Source organism: Melanaphis sacchari, unplaced genomic scaffold, assembly GCF_002803265.2.
Source record: "Melanaphis sacchari strain LSU unplaced genomic scaffold, SCAv2.0 Contig1_pilon_pilon, whole genome shotgun sequence".
NCBI lineage: Eukaryota > Metazoa > Arthropoda > Insecta > Hemiptera > Aphididae > Melanaphis > Melanaphis sacchari.
The window spans coordinates 4,634,106-4,651,947 of NW_020270976.1; positions in this window are offsets into that span (position 1 = coordinate 4,634,106).

The window sequence follows — 17,842 nt, forward strand, 5'->3', positions numbered from 1 at the left end:
ATTTTTTTAAAGTTAAAAAGCATTCTGGTATAGATTCTTTTTTAGTCTTTTTTAATGAGACACTTTTTTTCTTAACGTATTATAGTCTGCACGAATAGTTTTTGGAGTAGGTGAACCTCTTATGGTACTACAATTAATTTTCAAATAAAAACGCGGTAACATAATATTTTTACAAAAATTCTTGTAACAGAAGTTCAGTCAAATATTAATCGCAAGCCACATTATTGTCGAGGAGAATTTCGTTGTTTAAGAATGCGAATCCAAACAATATAGGTTATATAATTTATAAAAGATTTTAATTTTTCTTTTAAAATATTTATTATCAAATTAATTCCATTAGATTTTGTTTTTAAGAGATAAAATTTAGTTTGTTTGGAAAATTTTGCAATTTTATATTAAATGATAAACAAACCGTGGACATCGTTCTGTTATAATAGTTTTTTATGCCGATTATTACTAATAATGACCATTATTATAGTGGATGTAGTAAATTTGAATTCAATGATAAATTATTACTCACGAAAAATCAAATAATTCAAAGCAGAAATAGTATATGTCAGACTCTATTTATACTTTCAAGAGATATTTTAAAATTTACTTATATTAATATCAGTATTATTAATTTATTTTTTATTAGTATTACAGTAAGTTGAACTTATTAATTATTGAAAAAATTTACACAATATAATAAATAATAATTAATAAAATATTTTACTATATAGATTTTAAATCAATATTATTGTAGGTATCATAATAGAATTTTAGAAATATTTTTAAAGGATAAATAGCTTAAAATTGGTCTAATATTAAATAACTAATAAGCCTTAAATTAAACTGTGTATTTAAAATAATATTATTTTAATAAGAAAAGTTTTGAATTTCTACGATTGGTATTTTTTGAATCATATTAAAATAACAATAATTATATGAGGGGAAATCGTTATTACTCATAAAAAATGATCGTGGTTTTACGTTTTTTTTATTCATATAGTAATTATGAATTTTGAGGAATCTCAAATTTATTTTTTGAATTTTTTGGAATTAAAATTAAAGAATATCATGCTCAATGAATTTACTTAGTTTAACAAAAAACAAATAAGTTTATTACAAGAGTATTAAATATATTATTTTTACTGGCTGTAGTAGAGTTTGGATCGTGAACAAGAAATCAACAAGTAATAACAGTCAACTCTAGATTTAAAGTAATTTATTATAGATATAACCTATACTGTATAAACAAATTATAATACTTTTTTTTATTATATTATATTAATTTAATTCGTTATACATTATATATATTATATTATTATAATAATTATATACCTATAAAAAATGATTCCGACGAGTGGTGTATAACACAAGACGAAGAAAAGAAAGAGTTAAATACATAGCATAAATTATTTGTTTCGATACTACTCGTATCCAAGGTCTCGTCCACAGTTATGTCATAAAGTAAATGAGGTTTTCTTGTTTAATTACATACAAGTATACAACATAATATGAAAATTATCAATAAAAAAGTGACTCATGAAAATTATTATATTATTTACTGAGTATTATGATTTTATATTTTGAGAAGGTAATAGTGATTTTTCGGGTATATTATAATGTATAATATATCATTTCTCAAACTAATTTTTTGCACAACAATCCTTCGCTGGATGGCAATATTATTTTTTGTCAATATTATTTTGGAGCGTGTCAATTGCCATCTGAAAAACCATTTTTTTCTCTCGCAGCGATATGGCATATTATTGTTTTATTTGTTGTAGTTGTTTCGCCAATGGTTTCAAAGACCTAAACAAACAACATAAATAAATTTAACAACAACGAATAAAGCAATGTACTGTTATAAAAATAATAAATATTTTTTAAACAAAATTTAGAAAAAAAACGTATCTTTCTTTGCGCTCTTATAAATATTGTAATTAAATAAGTTAAAAAAAAAAAAAATGTAATTGGGTATATTTCAGTGGTTTTTGATTGTTTGCCTTGTATTTAAGGGAATCTGTATATTGAGAAAATTGAAAACGTGTCAATTAAAAGTGACATTTTCTAGTTGATATTATTATGTACGATTTGGTTTAGTATCTAATAAATGTTTGGCATCATTTTACAACTAAAAACAATATTTATAGAAAATTAAAATCAATGCACAATTTTGTAATTAATATGTACATTATAAATTTGTTTAGAATTAAAAATGACACAAGGTTTTTTTCTTTATTTTCCATACGTACCCACGTTGTAGTTAATTTGTTTTTTTCGGTTAGCAAATCATAATATATTTGTTTTATGTAATAATTTAAGTCATTCATAATGCGTATGTGCATAATTAAGGGATTTTAAACATCGTGACTACCCGTTAAATGTACATTTTTGATTTTAGTGCTAGCACAATAAATATTGTTGTTATTCATTTGTATCAACTTATTAGTTTTCCAAAGATAATGCGCTGTATGGTTCGGTTTTAAACTCAAATGTTTGGGAAAGATTTTTGTTTTCTATTTCAAGATGTGTTTTATTGAAACAACAATTTACAATTTATAATAAGAGTATAATATAGGAATTCGAATTTATACAACGTGCATGATATAACTGTATAACCGTACGCTTTTCACTCCGGGTGTAGATAATCTTATTTTGATGATATCGAAACTTCTTTATAATACATATTACGAGAGATTAAAGAATATTCAAGTCGTATTTTATAAAATTTTATACACACATCAATTATTATATTTTACTGTTTTTCAATTTGAAAGTTTGTTTTATTTATTTGACGAGAAAATAAAATTCGTCTTAAGCTTTACTCATTAAATTTCGTAAACTTAAAAGTTTATATAAATGTATAAAATATTAGTAAGATAATACAACGTTAAGAACGACTATTAGACATTTTAGAAAAAGAAAGAAATGTCAAAAAATATAACATAATCAAGTACTTTTAGCAAATTTTCTGCTTTGAGTATCATATTTGATATACAAATGACTTGCTAATTTTGCCTTATACATTTAACTTGAAATGTCACATTTGCATTGAGTATCACTTTTTGTTCTTACTTTTTAGATGAATCTCGCCCTAGGGGAATATTGTAGTATTTCAATGTTGGTCACAATACTTTTTTTGAAAATATCGATTATTTTTTCTACAAAAAATTATTTATTTACAGGTAATTAAAAAAAAAAAAATCAATTTTTAAGTGAATATCAAATTTGATACTTGGCAGGCCCTAGTATAATTCTTATCAAGACTGTTAATATGTTTTAAATTATTAAGTGATGTTTGAAAATATATTTTTATATATTTTGATTGACTTTTATTTCGAAGTTATTCTGGATAAAAATGATATATTGTAATGTTTGAATATGCCTGATTGGTCTAGAAATGTTAGTTTAATCAGATATATATCTGATAGCGATAAAGATTTTGGATTAAAGATATTACACTAAGAAAATATTATTATATTATTATGATTTTATTTAAAAAGTAATTAGGTATGTATTTTTATACAAAATATAACATTTTTTGGTTATTGTTATAATAGATTATGTATTTTGTTTCTTTTAATTTGAAAATATTGTTATTCTACAATCTATTATGTTTAAGTTACACAAAACTTCTCAAGAAAACATTAATTACAGTATGTAGTTTCCTTTATTAGGCAGAACTATTTATGGTTAATGAGGTGTTGTAACATTGATTGCTATATAGTTTTTATATGTTATAGCTATTTATTTAATTAGGTTAAAAATAATAAAAATAAAATTTCCAGATTGCTTAAAAAATCATTTTGAATTTTTTTATTCACAAATTCAATTTGAGAATTACTGGTGATACTCAGTTAATAGTTCATAAAATAAATGTATGTATATATGATACTCGAAGCAAGTATGGCAATTATTGGTGGTGAGGAGCATATTAGATATTCAAGGTGATTTTTGCAAATTAAATTCAACTGATAGGGCAGTCAACTTAAAAAGTTGTAGTTTTAGATTTAAGACGGAAAATTTTTAAATCATAAGCTTAGGGAAAGGGTTTTTTATGAATGCACATAGACACACCCTTGTGCAAAATTTATTGGTATATGTTTGCGATATAATATGCCAACATGTCAAAAGTCGTCTAATACTACAGCAGCATTGCCATTAAATAATGGTATTAATCTGTATAAAATGGCGATAGACTCAATGAAATAAGTTAGGATATAATATATATAATACAATATACCTATATAGTATATAGGTTGGTATATAGGTATATGTTCTAATATTTTGAGACGGTATTCATATTTAGTGCAAATATTTACCCTGTCCCCGGTTTATTCCTGTCACTCACCACTATCGTACTTGCCTAATACTCGTAGGCGCATGAAATTAATAAGCACGCCCAGAATTATTATTTTAGAATATAGAACGTTAAACGTGGATCGAGATTAAAACGGGGTGAAATGAGTATCTACCTAAGATATTTCAGTTTATAAAATGAAACATGTATAATGGTTGAAAACTGTAAATGTCGAGCACACTAGACTTTACTACTTTAGCAGTAGTCGTTGGATACTCGGAAATGAAAAAAACGACTTAACAGTTTTTGATTAATTCGGGAACTAGATTGAACTGATTTAGTTGATAGAAATATTATTAAAGCATTCCTATATGATTAAATATTTTTTGATTTTATCATCGCTTATATTTATAGCAGTTAAAATTCAATAAAATACATAAATAATTTTTTTTAAAAAACGGAACAATAAATGGTGAAACTATTTCATAAATACTCCGGGTTAGAATGTTCTTTGCTGATTTTTAAGATATAGAATGGGCCCTAAATTATTTATATATTTCAGGAACAAGAATGTTCATTAGTAAAATACATGTCCAATTACTCCAATTGTAAAAATGTCCATAAAATCAAAGATTTACTAAGGTTTCTTAGTTTCAAGGATGGTAAATAATTGGACTTTTAAAAGCTTCGGACAAAGTAAGAAATTCTGATGACACTTATGATAATTAATTTGGACTAATAGTTTTGAGGACATTTTTATTGTCGGTTGAATATTAATCTGTATAGAATTTTATCACTTGGATATAATATATTATTTATATTTAATTTCTGTCTTCTTAATTGCTCCAGTGAGAGATACTATTCGATATTAAAAACACTATTTTATTCTCGATGGACACATATATATATCCATTAGCTAATCAATAAAATACAAATTATCTTTTTACTTTTGTAAATGTGTTTACACTTGCTTCGAATAGAACGATTTTATTTGACCATGGTGCTTGTTTCTTATACTTGTCTTGTAAATATTATCCTGTAAGTTATAGCCTATAGGTATTAATATATTACACGAGTTAAACTTTTACACAGCTGTAGTTGTTTTAAATACATTTGACGGCGGTTGGTGTAAATAATTGTTATTTGAACGTCGTATTGTATATTGTTCGTAAACACGATTTTTTCTATTTTAACAAACACGTGATACAATAAGTTCCAATGATTCATTTTGCAATAACTTAAATGTTATTCTAATATCATTTTTATTCGTAACTGGCCTGAAGCTATAATCGGATTCGATTCGCGGAATCACCATATATATATAATAAAATTGTTGACATTGGTTTGTATGTTAAGCTATTTAATTGTTTTTTTGTTAGCATGAGAAGTTAACTTAAGTGTTAATTTAGTAGTCAATGTTAAGTATAGCTGTTTCTTCAATTAAAGTTGGTTCCATCCGAAATTAGTATAATATAGAAACTAGTTTTCTAAACATGTGCCAATATTTAAAATCTTTTTTGAAACTTTTAGCAACTAGCAGAACAATTTTCAACCATTGTCTTTGTAGCCAAAAGTAACATTTTAAAACTAGGGGATCTTTGACTATGTACTATTAACCTCGGAATTGAGCCAATATTTAGCCGAGTTAGGTGCTGTTTTATAGCAAAATTTTAGTTCTTCGGGCAACATATTTTATTTCAATGCGGTAGTGCCATCTGAAGAATGTAATTGACTTGGTTTGTTGTACTTAAAAAAGTTTTCAAAACGTATAAATTAATAATTTATGGGTAGGTTGTTACGTGTCTAATTAATTATTGTTTTTAATAATTACAATGTACTTGACAAACAAGTATTTTTGACTACATAGATTAGATTAAAAATTGATTGGACAAATAATCTTAAAAAAATTAATATATATTAGTTTTTATATAATTTAATAGGAAAAAAATAATTTTAACGTGTTTTATGAGTACAATTCAGTTTATTACCAACTATTAATTGTTAGGGAATACTATAATATTGTCAGTACAGGGGGCAGAAATGTAGAAACGAAAAGACATAAAGTAAGGATATAATAATTTTAAAAAACTACATTATTCATTAATCTTTTTAATTTTTAATTTCTTAATTTTTTGAAATACTTGTTTATCCGACAAATAAAAAAATTAAAGGAAAAAAAGTAGGTGCCTTATGTTGTTGGTAAATTTATCTATGTTTTCTTTAATGATAAAAATAGTCATAGAAAAATAAGCAAAATTAGAAATTAAGTTATTAAACTTGTGTGAATAAAGTGAATTGTTGTGTCTATGGGATATTTTTAACCCTAAGGTTTTTGAAATAAATATAAAATAAATATAATGGAAATAATTTATTTATATTTTTCATAAAAATATCATGAAATAATTTAAAACTTTTTTAAAGTTTTATTTTGGTTATTATTATTAAATTTTAATCAAAAAATGAATTATTCGACGTGCATTTTGAATTAAAAAAATAAATGTTTCATCTATTTTTTTATTTTATACGAGCAGTTGATTGGGAAGAAGGAATGTTTGAGAAGTTTCTGGGTTTTCTGTATACTCTTCAATAAACTTGTTGGTTAAAAAAAAAAAAAATCAAGCAATCATTACAAAACTCTCGAAATGTGTTTGAATACATGTTCTACGACTTTGCTGAACTACTTTTTTCTTTATCGAATTTTGTGACTTTGTACATAGGTGTATTGTAGATGACGCGAAATTACGTAATACAAATTTTATGAACATAATACAATCGTATTATTCGTTATATATAATACTGAGTTTTATTATACGTCTTCAAAGTAAAGCGTAATGGTTCAATATTATTAATTTATGACGTGCATTTGATAATATATAGATTTTTGAACTAGTTTATTTTGATAAAAATTTACTTTGAAGATCAATTATAATTTTTTTTCTTACTTTTTAAATTTTATTTCGTAATATTAATAATATATAACAATAATATAATATAATATCATTATTTATTACTATTGAAATTTGATTTTTAAATTTTAAGAAATTTCATATGCAAATAAAACGAAAAATTAATTGTAGCTTTATAAATTTCATATAAATATTATGGTATGACGATTATATAATATCATAGATAATTTAAATTCATTGTGTATTTTTACTTCGAAAAAAAATTTAAAAAAATTATTTTATGCAGTTTACTTTATTAAATGTTATGTTACATGAAAAACTATTGGTTATAGCCGTTATTAGTAATTTTTCTGAGCTTTTACGAATGAGTCGTCTTCTTTTTAAGTTAATCATGCCATTGCGCTTAATTTTTCTCATTTATGTTGCTTGATGTTTATACAAAACAGATTGTAAATATATTTTAATTATATTTGTAAAAAAATGTATTTTCAATATACGATATTATGATACTATGGTATAAATTGAATGAAATGTTTACGTCAGTACGTATTGTTGTCAGCTTATGATAGGTATTATATGCGTCACGTCGTAGTATGTCTTTCTAATGGAATTGAAATATACCGAATTTTTAAAGCATAAAAGAGACTTTATTGAATACGTGACCGTTTACTCAAATCACCCGCACGCTTTCTTTTCGCGGGATAACTTTTATTTTTAAATTTTGGGAAAAATAAAATAGGTATATACTTGTAAAGATACTCTTTGAAAGACGAAAATTTTCCACAATTATTTGTCTAGTTCTTTTTATTTGATGCGGTGGTCACAAAAATATCTCACACCAATCTAAATATTAGTCTATGAACATCTATAAAATGAAAAATCAATCAATAAAAGTCACAGTGGGTGTCAAAACATTTATTAGTAATTAATAATTATACTATATTATAAATAATTGTATTCAATGAACAGCATTAGGCTGTTTATGCTAAATTTATATGGAATAATTTAATTGCTTGAGTATTATATATTTTTATTTTTATTTAATTAATATTATGTTATTTGATATGATATAAATGATAATCGCTTAAATTAAAGAGAGTCAACTGAAATGTAGTCAATATACAGACAGTCTTTTTTTATAATTTAATACAATCAAGGGGAATCTAAAGTCTGCAGTTAATTAATTACATGCAAAAATTCTGTGCACGGTATTAATACAGTGCAATTTCATTCAAACAGCAGCAGCAGAGGAGGCGCTTCGTGAAACTCGTAAAGATTCACACGCGTTGTCGTAAAAACCAATAGCTCCCACTCTGCTCCACAATTCCTAATCTAAAACGATGCGCATACGTGCGATAAACCTGTCGATAGATTTTCATACGATACCCGGACGTCATTAAGTATAAAGTTATAAAAGTTTAAATTGTGCGTAGAGAATACTCTGGAATTCACCACAGGTTCGTTTTTGTATATAGGATACCAAATAAGGGAGTGTATGGACATATTAAGATTATAGATATTGTAGGTATTGTTATTATATTTTCTATATAGGTATCTACCATATATTACTGGGTTATAGAAGACTCTATACAGCGTTTATTGTTAAGTCATGAATACTATGGGGGGGGGGGGGGGGGGTAACGATTCTTTTTACAATGTGTCCCGTTTAGTCGAAGATCATATAGCTGGTTATAATAATATAACATGATTGTATTTTACGATGTATATAATTTTTTTTTTTGCCAATAATATTCGATTGTTAAATAACCAATTCAGTCATACACATATTATAAATATATACATTATTTATATTTTATTATTTGTTTGATTGACCAAGGACAATTATTGTTTTTATCATATAGTATAACAGGCATTGTATATTATATTTATCAGCTTGAACATATTGTATTAGGTTTATATTTTTATAAGCATACGGTTAATGATATTTTAAGTGATTTTGCTCTTTAAAGAGGAATATAATAGAGATATGCCTTATTAATACTAGGCAGAAGCTATCCTTCAGATCTGTATCATACGTAAAATACAATTTATCAGTTTATTATATCATGAGAATAATTGATATAAATCAAAATTTTTATGAGGTATAAACATTTATATTTCACATGGTTCAAATCTCACTCAATACCATTGTTCTAATACATTCAAAAGAGTTAAATTATTTGGCGATTCGTTTATTCAAATGACCTTAAAATATACATTAATATTGAACATTGTAAAAGTTGTTGGTTTGAATTTAATAATGACGATACGAGTATACCACGAATTTTTGTCGATTTTCTCCATTGAATATTAGTAACTCTTAGTATCGTGTATGTGTTTTAACTAAGTTAACTCAATTTAATTAATTTCGGTCAACGACCTGTGACGAAAAGGGGTAACTGCATTTTTACGTATAGAATATGCGTCGACGTGCATTATAAATTCAACATTCACCGGCTGGTGGCTGCTAAACAAAATATGATAATAATATTAATAATTAATCGGTCGGAAACCATTTTGAAAATGCAATGTGCCGCGAAAATAAAGATCAGCAGCTATAATATTGTACGATAATAATACATTAATACATATTATTATTTTTGGCCATCAATATTATATTTTAATACGAGTACGATTTTTTCCAAATAAAAACGATTTTCAAAACACACGCTCACAGTGTGTATGTGTGTGTGTATGAGAGAGAAAGAGATGAATCGATTGATCGTAAATCATTTTGCTTTTGTTTTCCAAACGCCAATCATAAGACCGTTACATCACCACTGCCACACATTATTAATTACAACAACATAATAATAATACATTTGTGCGCGTGTCGATACAAACAATTGCCGGTAGTCTTTGGCAAAACGATTTTTCGTTCGAGATTCGGCGATAAATCATTTACGCACGACAAATGATCGAGAAACAATATATAACGATGTATAAAATATTATACAGATAACATGGCGACACGGGCGTGTGGAGACCTTGGTCCGGGCTGGGAGTGCGCGGCTCCGTATACAGAATATTGAATAATAATATTATTGTATTATATCGTCATAGAAATCAAATAAATTTCGACACGGTATAAAATTAAAATTAAATTTGACGTGCCTGACAACATCGTTACATGTGAAGATTTTTAAGATACCTGTAACCATGATATTATACTTGGATTATATTATATACATATACATACAGCCAATAATACCATATAATATGAAGTATAAGCAAGTATACAGAATAGGTACAATGTATTAGGGTGTGGATTTAAATGTGAAATTAATGTTGTGTTGGCGTGTTGGATGCTCTTGAGCTCACTTCTGTAAATTTTTCACGGACCATTACTTAATACCATCGCTCCTCTAGCACTTATTTTTTTTTTATAAATTTATTTGTGCATAATAAAATTGGAAATGCAGTAAATATCCGTAAAAAATGTACTATAATATATTGCTTTAACTATACACAGTGATATTGAATTCAAATATAAAAAAATACAAAACTACATTTTTTTTTAATCAAATAAATTTTGTTAATACGGTCTTTGGTAATTTGACGCATTTTCTGAATTCATTCAAACATTATTTAATCTAATAAATTGCATTAAATTTAGATAACTTTATAAATTATATGTATCTTGTTATTTAAAGTATCACAATTATTCTCCTAAATAATATAATGTACTAATCATTTAAATGTAAGATATTTAAAAGTAAATAGCTATAGCTGAATTGGATGTTCATTTAAGTATTAAAGTTTAATTTAAAAAAAATTCGGGAAATAAGTAAATGTTTCTGTTTCAGCTAAACTTTAAATATTTTCGTTCTTAAAATATCACAAAATTGCATAAAAAATTCAGATACTTATTGTGTATTCAGGTGGCCATTTTATTTTTATTCTAAGGAAAAACAAGTAAATTTTTTATATTCAATGTTTAGCATTAAATGCTGAACTGCATAAACACTCACTAAAAAATATGTAATCAAATCATATTTTAGCTAATGGTGCTTCAAACATGATTTAATTGGCTATGATTGTTACATTAAATTTTAATTAAATAAACCAATTTTTTTTTTATGTCATAAGAATAAATTAAAAAAAAATTAAAGTTATTAAATTGCATGGTTTTCGTAAAAATTCCAATTTTTCTTTATTTATTTTGGTTTTTTTAATTATTTTGAACAAATATTATTGGGAATTTAAATTTTTTAATCTTCAAGAATACAAAATAGATCGTATTTTTGTTAAACATAACTCTTGAAGTTGAAATTTGAAATATTTTTCTTTGTAGGTAATAAATGTGTGTCAAAATATTAGATCATGACATTTAAAAATATTAACACATTTAAATTTCATTTTATTTATAATTATTTTACATTTATAAAAAAATGTGTCAAGTTATTATAGTAATAAAATATTACAGATTTCATTATTGCAAATATTTCAACCGTTACCTGCAGGAATTTACAATTTCATACAATTACGATAAAGTTTTTTACTATCCAGTAGTTTTTTTTACATATTTTAAAATTTTAAATAATAGGTCATGACAAAAGTATAAAAAAGTTACCGTAATAATGGATGTAGTATTTATTGCCTTTGTAAATTTTTTCAAATTATGAATATTAATAGATTAGTATGAATTATTAGATGTTTTTAAATTGCCATAGGCTCATCATATATTTTAAGCTCATTGTAATAACCCTATAATTTTACCCTTAGTATACAAAGTTAAAAATTCAAAACCATTGATCTAAATTAAAATTTTGATTTTTCGATAAATAATATGTGTAAAAGTGGGAGGGATCTCATCGGAAACGTCTCTACAGGACACTATGTAGTACAAAAAAATCTCAAGAATTTAAAAATATGGTCTTTAATTATATTGAAAGTTCCAAAACTTAGATTTTAAATAGTTATCGATAAAAAAAAGGATGATCATGCTTTATCACTCTGAGTAAGGCAATATTAAAAAAAAACTTACTATAAATAAACATATCATGCTCCAAATGTATTATTTACTTTAATCTAAACTTAGTTTATGATACATTATAGCCTATAAGTATAAAAAATACATTCCAAAAAATAAGTTTACCTATTTCTATAGTACATACATATATAATTATACTAAACATTTAAAAAAGATTTTTAAGGATATCAAATATTTAATTACAAGGAACTATTATGGGTTTAAAATATGTTGCAAATTTTTTTCGCCATTCAATAAAAAAATTCATAATTCCAAAACAAAAATAATCCAAGTTTTCACTATTTAGAATTTTTACAAATTACATCATTTAAAATTCAAAATTTATACGAAAATCTATACTTTTACAGTCCAGTTTTTTACCATTCAGATTCACACTGTACAGAGTTTTACGGAATTAAAAAATTAAAATTCTAGATTTGTATTACATATATTTTTACACACATCTGTGAAAATCCATTTTATTTATTTTTTATTATTGTAGTTCGACCACTATTGTACGGATCTAAGACGCCAATGGAATAACCCTGTTGGCTGTTGCAGGTAATGTGTAGTTTAGCGTTTGGTCGATATGTTTTTATTGTCATTATATTAAAACAATCCAATAGAAAACGAAAAACATATAGAGTATTCAACCAGGAGGGAAAGATTTTACGTGTATAGTCTACCGAGAGTGAGACAAATTGTGTAATATAAACATGGTGTATGTATGTATACTATACCTAAATAAATAAATAAATTCAAGTTGCGTTATTGGGTGGTGGATAATGGCGACCGTAGCATAACATTTTCATGGCTTGGATGCATGTGGGTGACGGTGGTGGCGGTGGATATGGAAAAAAGGGTAGAAAATGCAATAAAGTTCTCGGGGAGAAAACCCCCGCTTACAGAAAGGTATATGAAAACGCGTTTTATTTCGCAAAATAACACAATGATATGTTTCCCGTCATTCAGCTTATCATTATCGTTGTGTCTCGTTTTAAATCGCATCATTCGGACGCGTATTCAAATGCGGGGAATGTATGGGTTAGTTTGTAGTAAACGTACATTGTTATTAACTATAAAGTGTGCGCAAGCACACATATTTCATAATATGCATAATAATAATAATAAAGTGATTTTCTAAGTTTGCTCACCTCATCACCATTTTTTTTAATTTAAAAATTAATCGAATGTATTTATTCAAATTTTGATTTTTAGAATGTTGAAGTATATATTTTAAATTTCACATTATTTTTAAAATTTGAAAATTGTTTGTACAACTTGAGAAATATCCTGTGGTGATACAAACTTTAGTTTTTAAAATAGAAACCTCTTTTTATACTGTATTTTATTATTTAGAAGTATTTTTTTTGAAAATTTTGATGTACCTAATTTAAAACTTGTATGAGTTGTTTCTCAGTTAAAATATATTTATACTAAGGATAAAAGTCCTTAAATATGGTTTAAAAAAAATATAAAATTGATGTAACATTGGATTTAGTATTTATTATACTCGAATCAATTCTTTGAATTATAAATATTGAAAAATAGTGATAGATAGTTGACTACAATTTTTACAAATTTTAAATTGTGACAATTAATAAAAAATATTAACATTTTGAAATTATCATAGCCCTCTTATCTTCCAAATTTATTGTTTTTAAAATACACAAAGCTAAATAACTCTTAAACTATTTGTTAAAATTTTAATTTTGATACGTCAACATTAAAATAAAAATAAAAATAACTGCAAAAAATGTGCTGTTTAAAATAGAGGTTCTCATTTGTAAAATAGAATTTTGTATTTCCAGGAACACTTCTTATTCAAGAAATATAAAATTTTCAATTATCTTATAATATGGTCTTTTAGTATATTTAGTAGTCTCAAAAATCAGATTTTTAATACTTACACTAACAAAGAATAAAACGGTGGTTAACATGCTTGATGAATAACATTGTGTGAATACAATATAGAGACGGACGACTTTATCGCGTGGCCGCATTCGACTATATTGCTATTATATAAGGTAAAGTAGTCGGCGAATTTAAATAGTACTTAAAAGCGTTAACCATACGCCTCTTTTCACTAATATTAAATATAATATAGCAGTATAGCACCAAGTGCTGTTAACTTTTTATAATAATAATAAGTACTATAATTATATTATTTTAAACACCGACAATGCGCGTGCCACTTATATTATTATGACGGATTTTTCATTTTTTTCCTGTGTATTCAAATAAAAAAAAAAAAAAGAACCACGGCCTTGGATCATTTTATCACCTATACTTATTATATGTGTATATTTTATTATTATAATAATTTCTAACAATTTTAATAAAACGACGCCTGTATTACGCGAGACTTGCGTTAACGTTATTATGGTATTATATACTGTTTGTATAATACGCACATATTTTATATTCTCGCCAGATGATGGAATAATAACTATAACGTTTACGACCGTCCAACTACATATAAAATATTATAATAAATATAACATACCGTATTCTACATACCGATTTTATACACGTACCTACTACCGTTTTATAATTACATTTTTGCCCCAATACGAAATAATCCAATTGTTCGTTGTAATTTTTTTCAGGTCTTCTTTAAAGAAAAAACTCTCATTCATTAATTGTCAAATAATAATAATAAATTATGCACATTGCACGCATTATAATTATAACTATGTTTTTAGGAATAAACAATTATATGCGTTAACATATTATGTAATATGTCAAATCGATAAAGTGTTTAATGTCAGAAACAAATAAGTAGCTACACCTCTACGGCTCTGGAAAGGTATACCGCATTATGCATCTATTATAGCCTGTGCGCAGCACAACCGCAAAATTCTTACGCGAAATCCGGAAATAATAGTTTAGTTATTAATAATAATTATATTGTGTGCGCGTGGAACCGTAATAAGACAGGAATTTCGATTAAATGAATAGAATTCAGCCGAAAACAATACCGTAGCTTGGTTGGATAGTGAAGGAGGTATAAGTATATGAGAGCGAAATTTCATAACATCTGAAAACGATTTTTAATCTAAGACCGTAAACGCAAAAATGTAACGGGGAATTTAATAAGAGCAGCGGGTGTACATACACACACGCACACGCACACACACACACACACATTTGTATGTTGGTGATGATGGTTTGCGGGGAGTAGGGTGGCTTACTTTCGGATCACCGATTGTTACAGAGACAAAATATTATTACACAAGAGTATATATATATATATTATACGATATATATATAAAAAATGCGTACTGTTTGTACCCAGTAAATTCGGCGGCAGGATGTTGGAAATGTTCAAACGACAATCCGGATAGATTGTACAAGAGCGACTGCGCTTTGAGCTCGGATTAATGTTGTATATTCGTGTGATTATTTTCGTAAATTCACATTGTCGTTATTAGTTAATCGGATTGCAATAAATTGAATGCCTGATTCGTTAAGCCTTTAAAATTTGAAATTAAATTAAACAAATTAATGTTTATGTGCATTATTTATGTATTATAGGCTTGTAGGGCATTAATATTCGAGCACTTATTAGAAAAGGCTTCTCGGATGCACGCATCGATTTAGCATTTTAACATAAACTTCAAATCGATTAAAAGTTACAATGTTTCAATAGTTACACATTATTCTTGATTAAATGTTGCTGGTAAAGAAATTAATGTAGATGATGTATTAAGATACCGTAGGGATAACAATCAACGACGTAATATATGTTTATGTATATTGGAAATAGTATCAGTAGTGAATTACACAACGCGTTCACAAAACATACTTTGTTGCCTATTTATATTATTTTCAAATGGGTAAATATATCGAATAAAAGTCTACTCACATATATTCAGATTAGAAAAATACTTTTACAGGCCATATTATTATGTTATATATATATCTGATATGAATTCATATATCACAATCACTATAATAATTTATAAACCATAATTGGATGAATCCAAATAGTTGAAGGTAGGAGGTAAAGGTTTATTAAGTTATAGCTATTCTACAGTTTAGTTTTCTTGAAGTAAACCATAAATATTTTTTTTTCGTAATCGGTATGTACATAGTAATTTACCTAGCATGCTTTCCTCCATTTTTTTTAATGTAATAATTAATTTATTCAAATCAACATTTTTAAATTTAAAAAAATACTATTTTCAAATTCTTGAGATTTTTTGTATTATTTCAGAAGTATTTTGTAGTGTAGTAAACTTTTGTTTCTTAAAATGAGTATGCTTGTTCACTATAAATTATTGACCAAGAATAAATGTCCATAAAAATGATTAAAAGAAAAGTCCAAAAATATATTATGTAATGTCGGATCTTGTATTTTATTATGATTGGTCTATTATTTTAAATTATAGATTAGTAAATAAGTATAAATTACTGAACTTTTCATTTTGCATTTTGTAATGTACTATAATTCGTAATATAACTAAATAAAATAATAATAAATATCAATTGGGATAACGAGTTAAAAGTTTTACATGTTTAAAAATAAAAGCTTTATTTTATGTACTTTGTATATTATAATAAAATATTATTATACCTAAATAAATAATATAAAACTACAAAGAAACACAGAAAACTCCATAATTACATTATATTCAATTTTGCACCATTGTTATACGTGAATTGTGAGAGTTTGAGGGCTATAGCTAAATCGTTATTTCAATGACATTTGTTGTCTTTTTCTATGTATGATTATACATTTATAATGTAATTTTATTATTGTCGTTGTTATTATGGCATGGGTTTCAACGTTATATGTATATTTGTTGTTGTTATGCTTTAATTGTTTTTAATAGCTTATTAAAAATTATAAAATCTATTCAATAATACTAATTAATTATATTTATGTTGCTTATAATTCATCTAAGTTTTATAAATATTTTTACCATGCAAGTAATATTGTATCTGAGTTTCTAGTAAAATTGGCAAGTAAAATATACATAAAGTTGTATAATAATTATATTTTACTTAGCATATAATATGTATGCTCTATATTGTATAACCTGTATGTATAAGTGTTAGTTTTTGTATTATGTAGGGAAAATGTATAAATTAAGACATATTTAAATAGTTTTCTAGTATGTTTTTTTTTATAAATTTGGCACCATTGAATATCAGAAAGCTGCCAAAATTATGGAAGTAGTGTTGCATATTAATTGTGCCCGATTAAGTTGTAGTCAACAAAAATATTCATGATTTGTTAAACACGAAATATTAAGTACGAATATCATAATAATATGGAAGACCATAATCTTAAATCGATTTCAAAAAATTCAATTTGAAGGCAAGATACCTTCATATTAAACAAGAAATATCGAGTACAAAATATATCGCAATATTAGAGACTTTTTTCCACCCTCTATATTGTTTTCATTCGTATTTCGTATTTTTTCAGATATTTTTTGTATTTTTTTATACATATTCTGGTTTATTTTTTATATTCTAAGCCTATTTCTTTTTTAGACTATTTTTTCATATTTTATTTATTTGAATAACGTTTATAAAAACAATAGTCAGTTCTTATACCATTTGATTATTTTAAAATCTCTGTATGCTCTGCCGTAATAGCGGTTGGTCGATTAAGTATTGAGCGTACACATGGTCCTACACATAAATTATTTAAGTTAAATACAA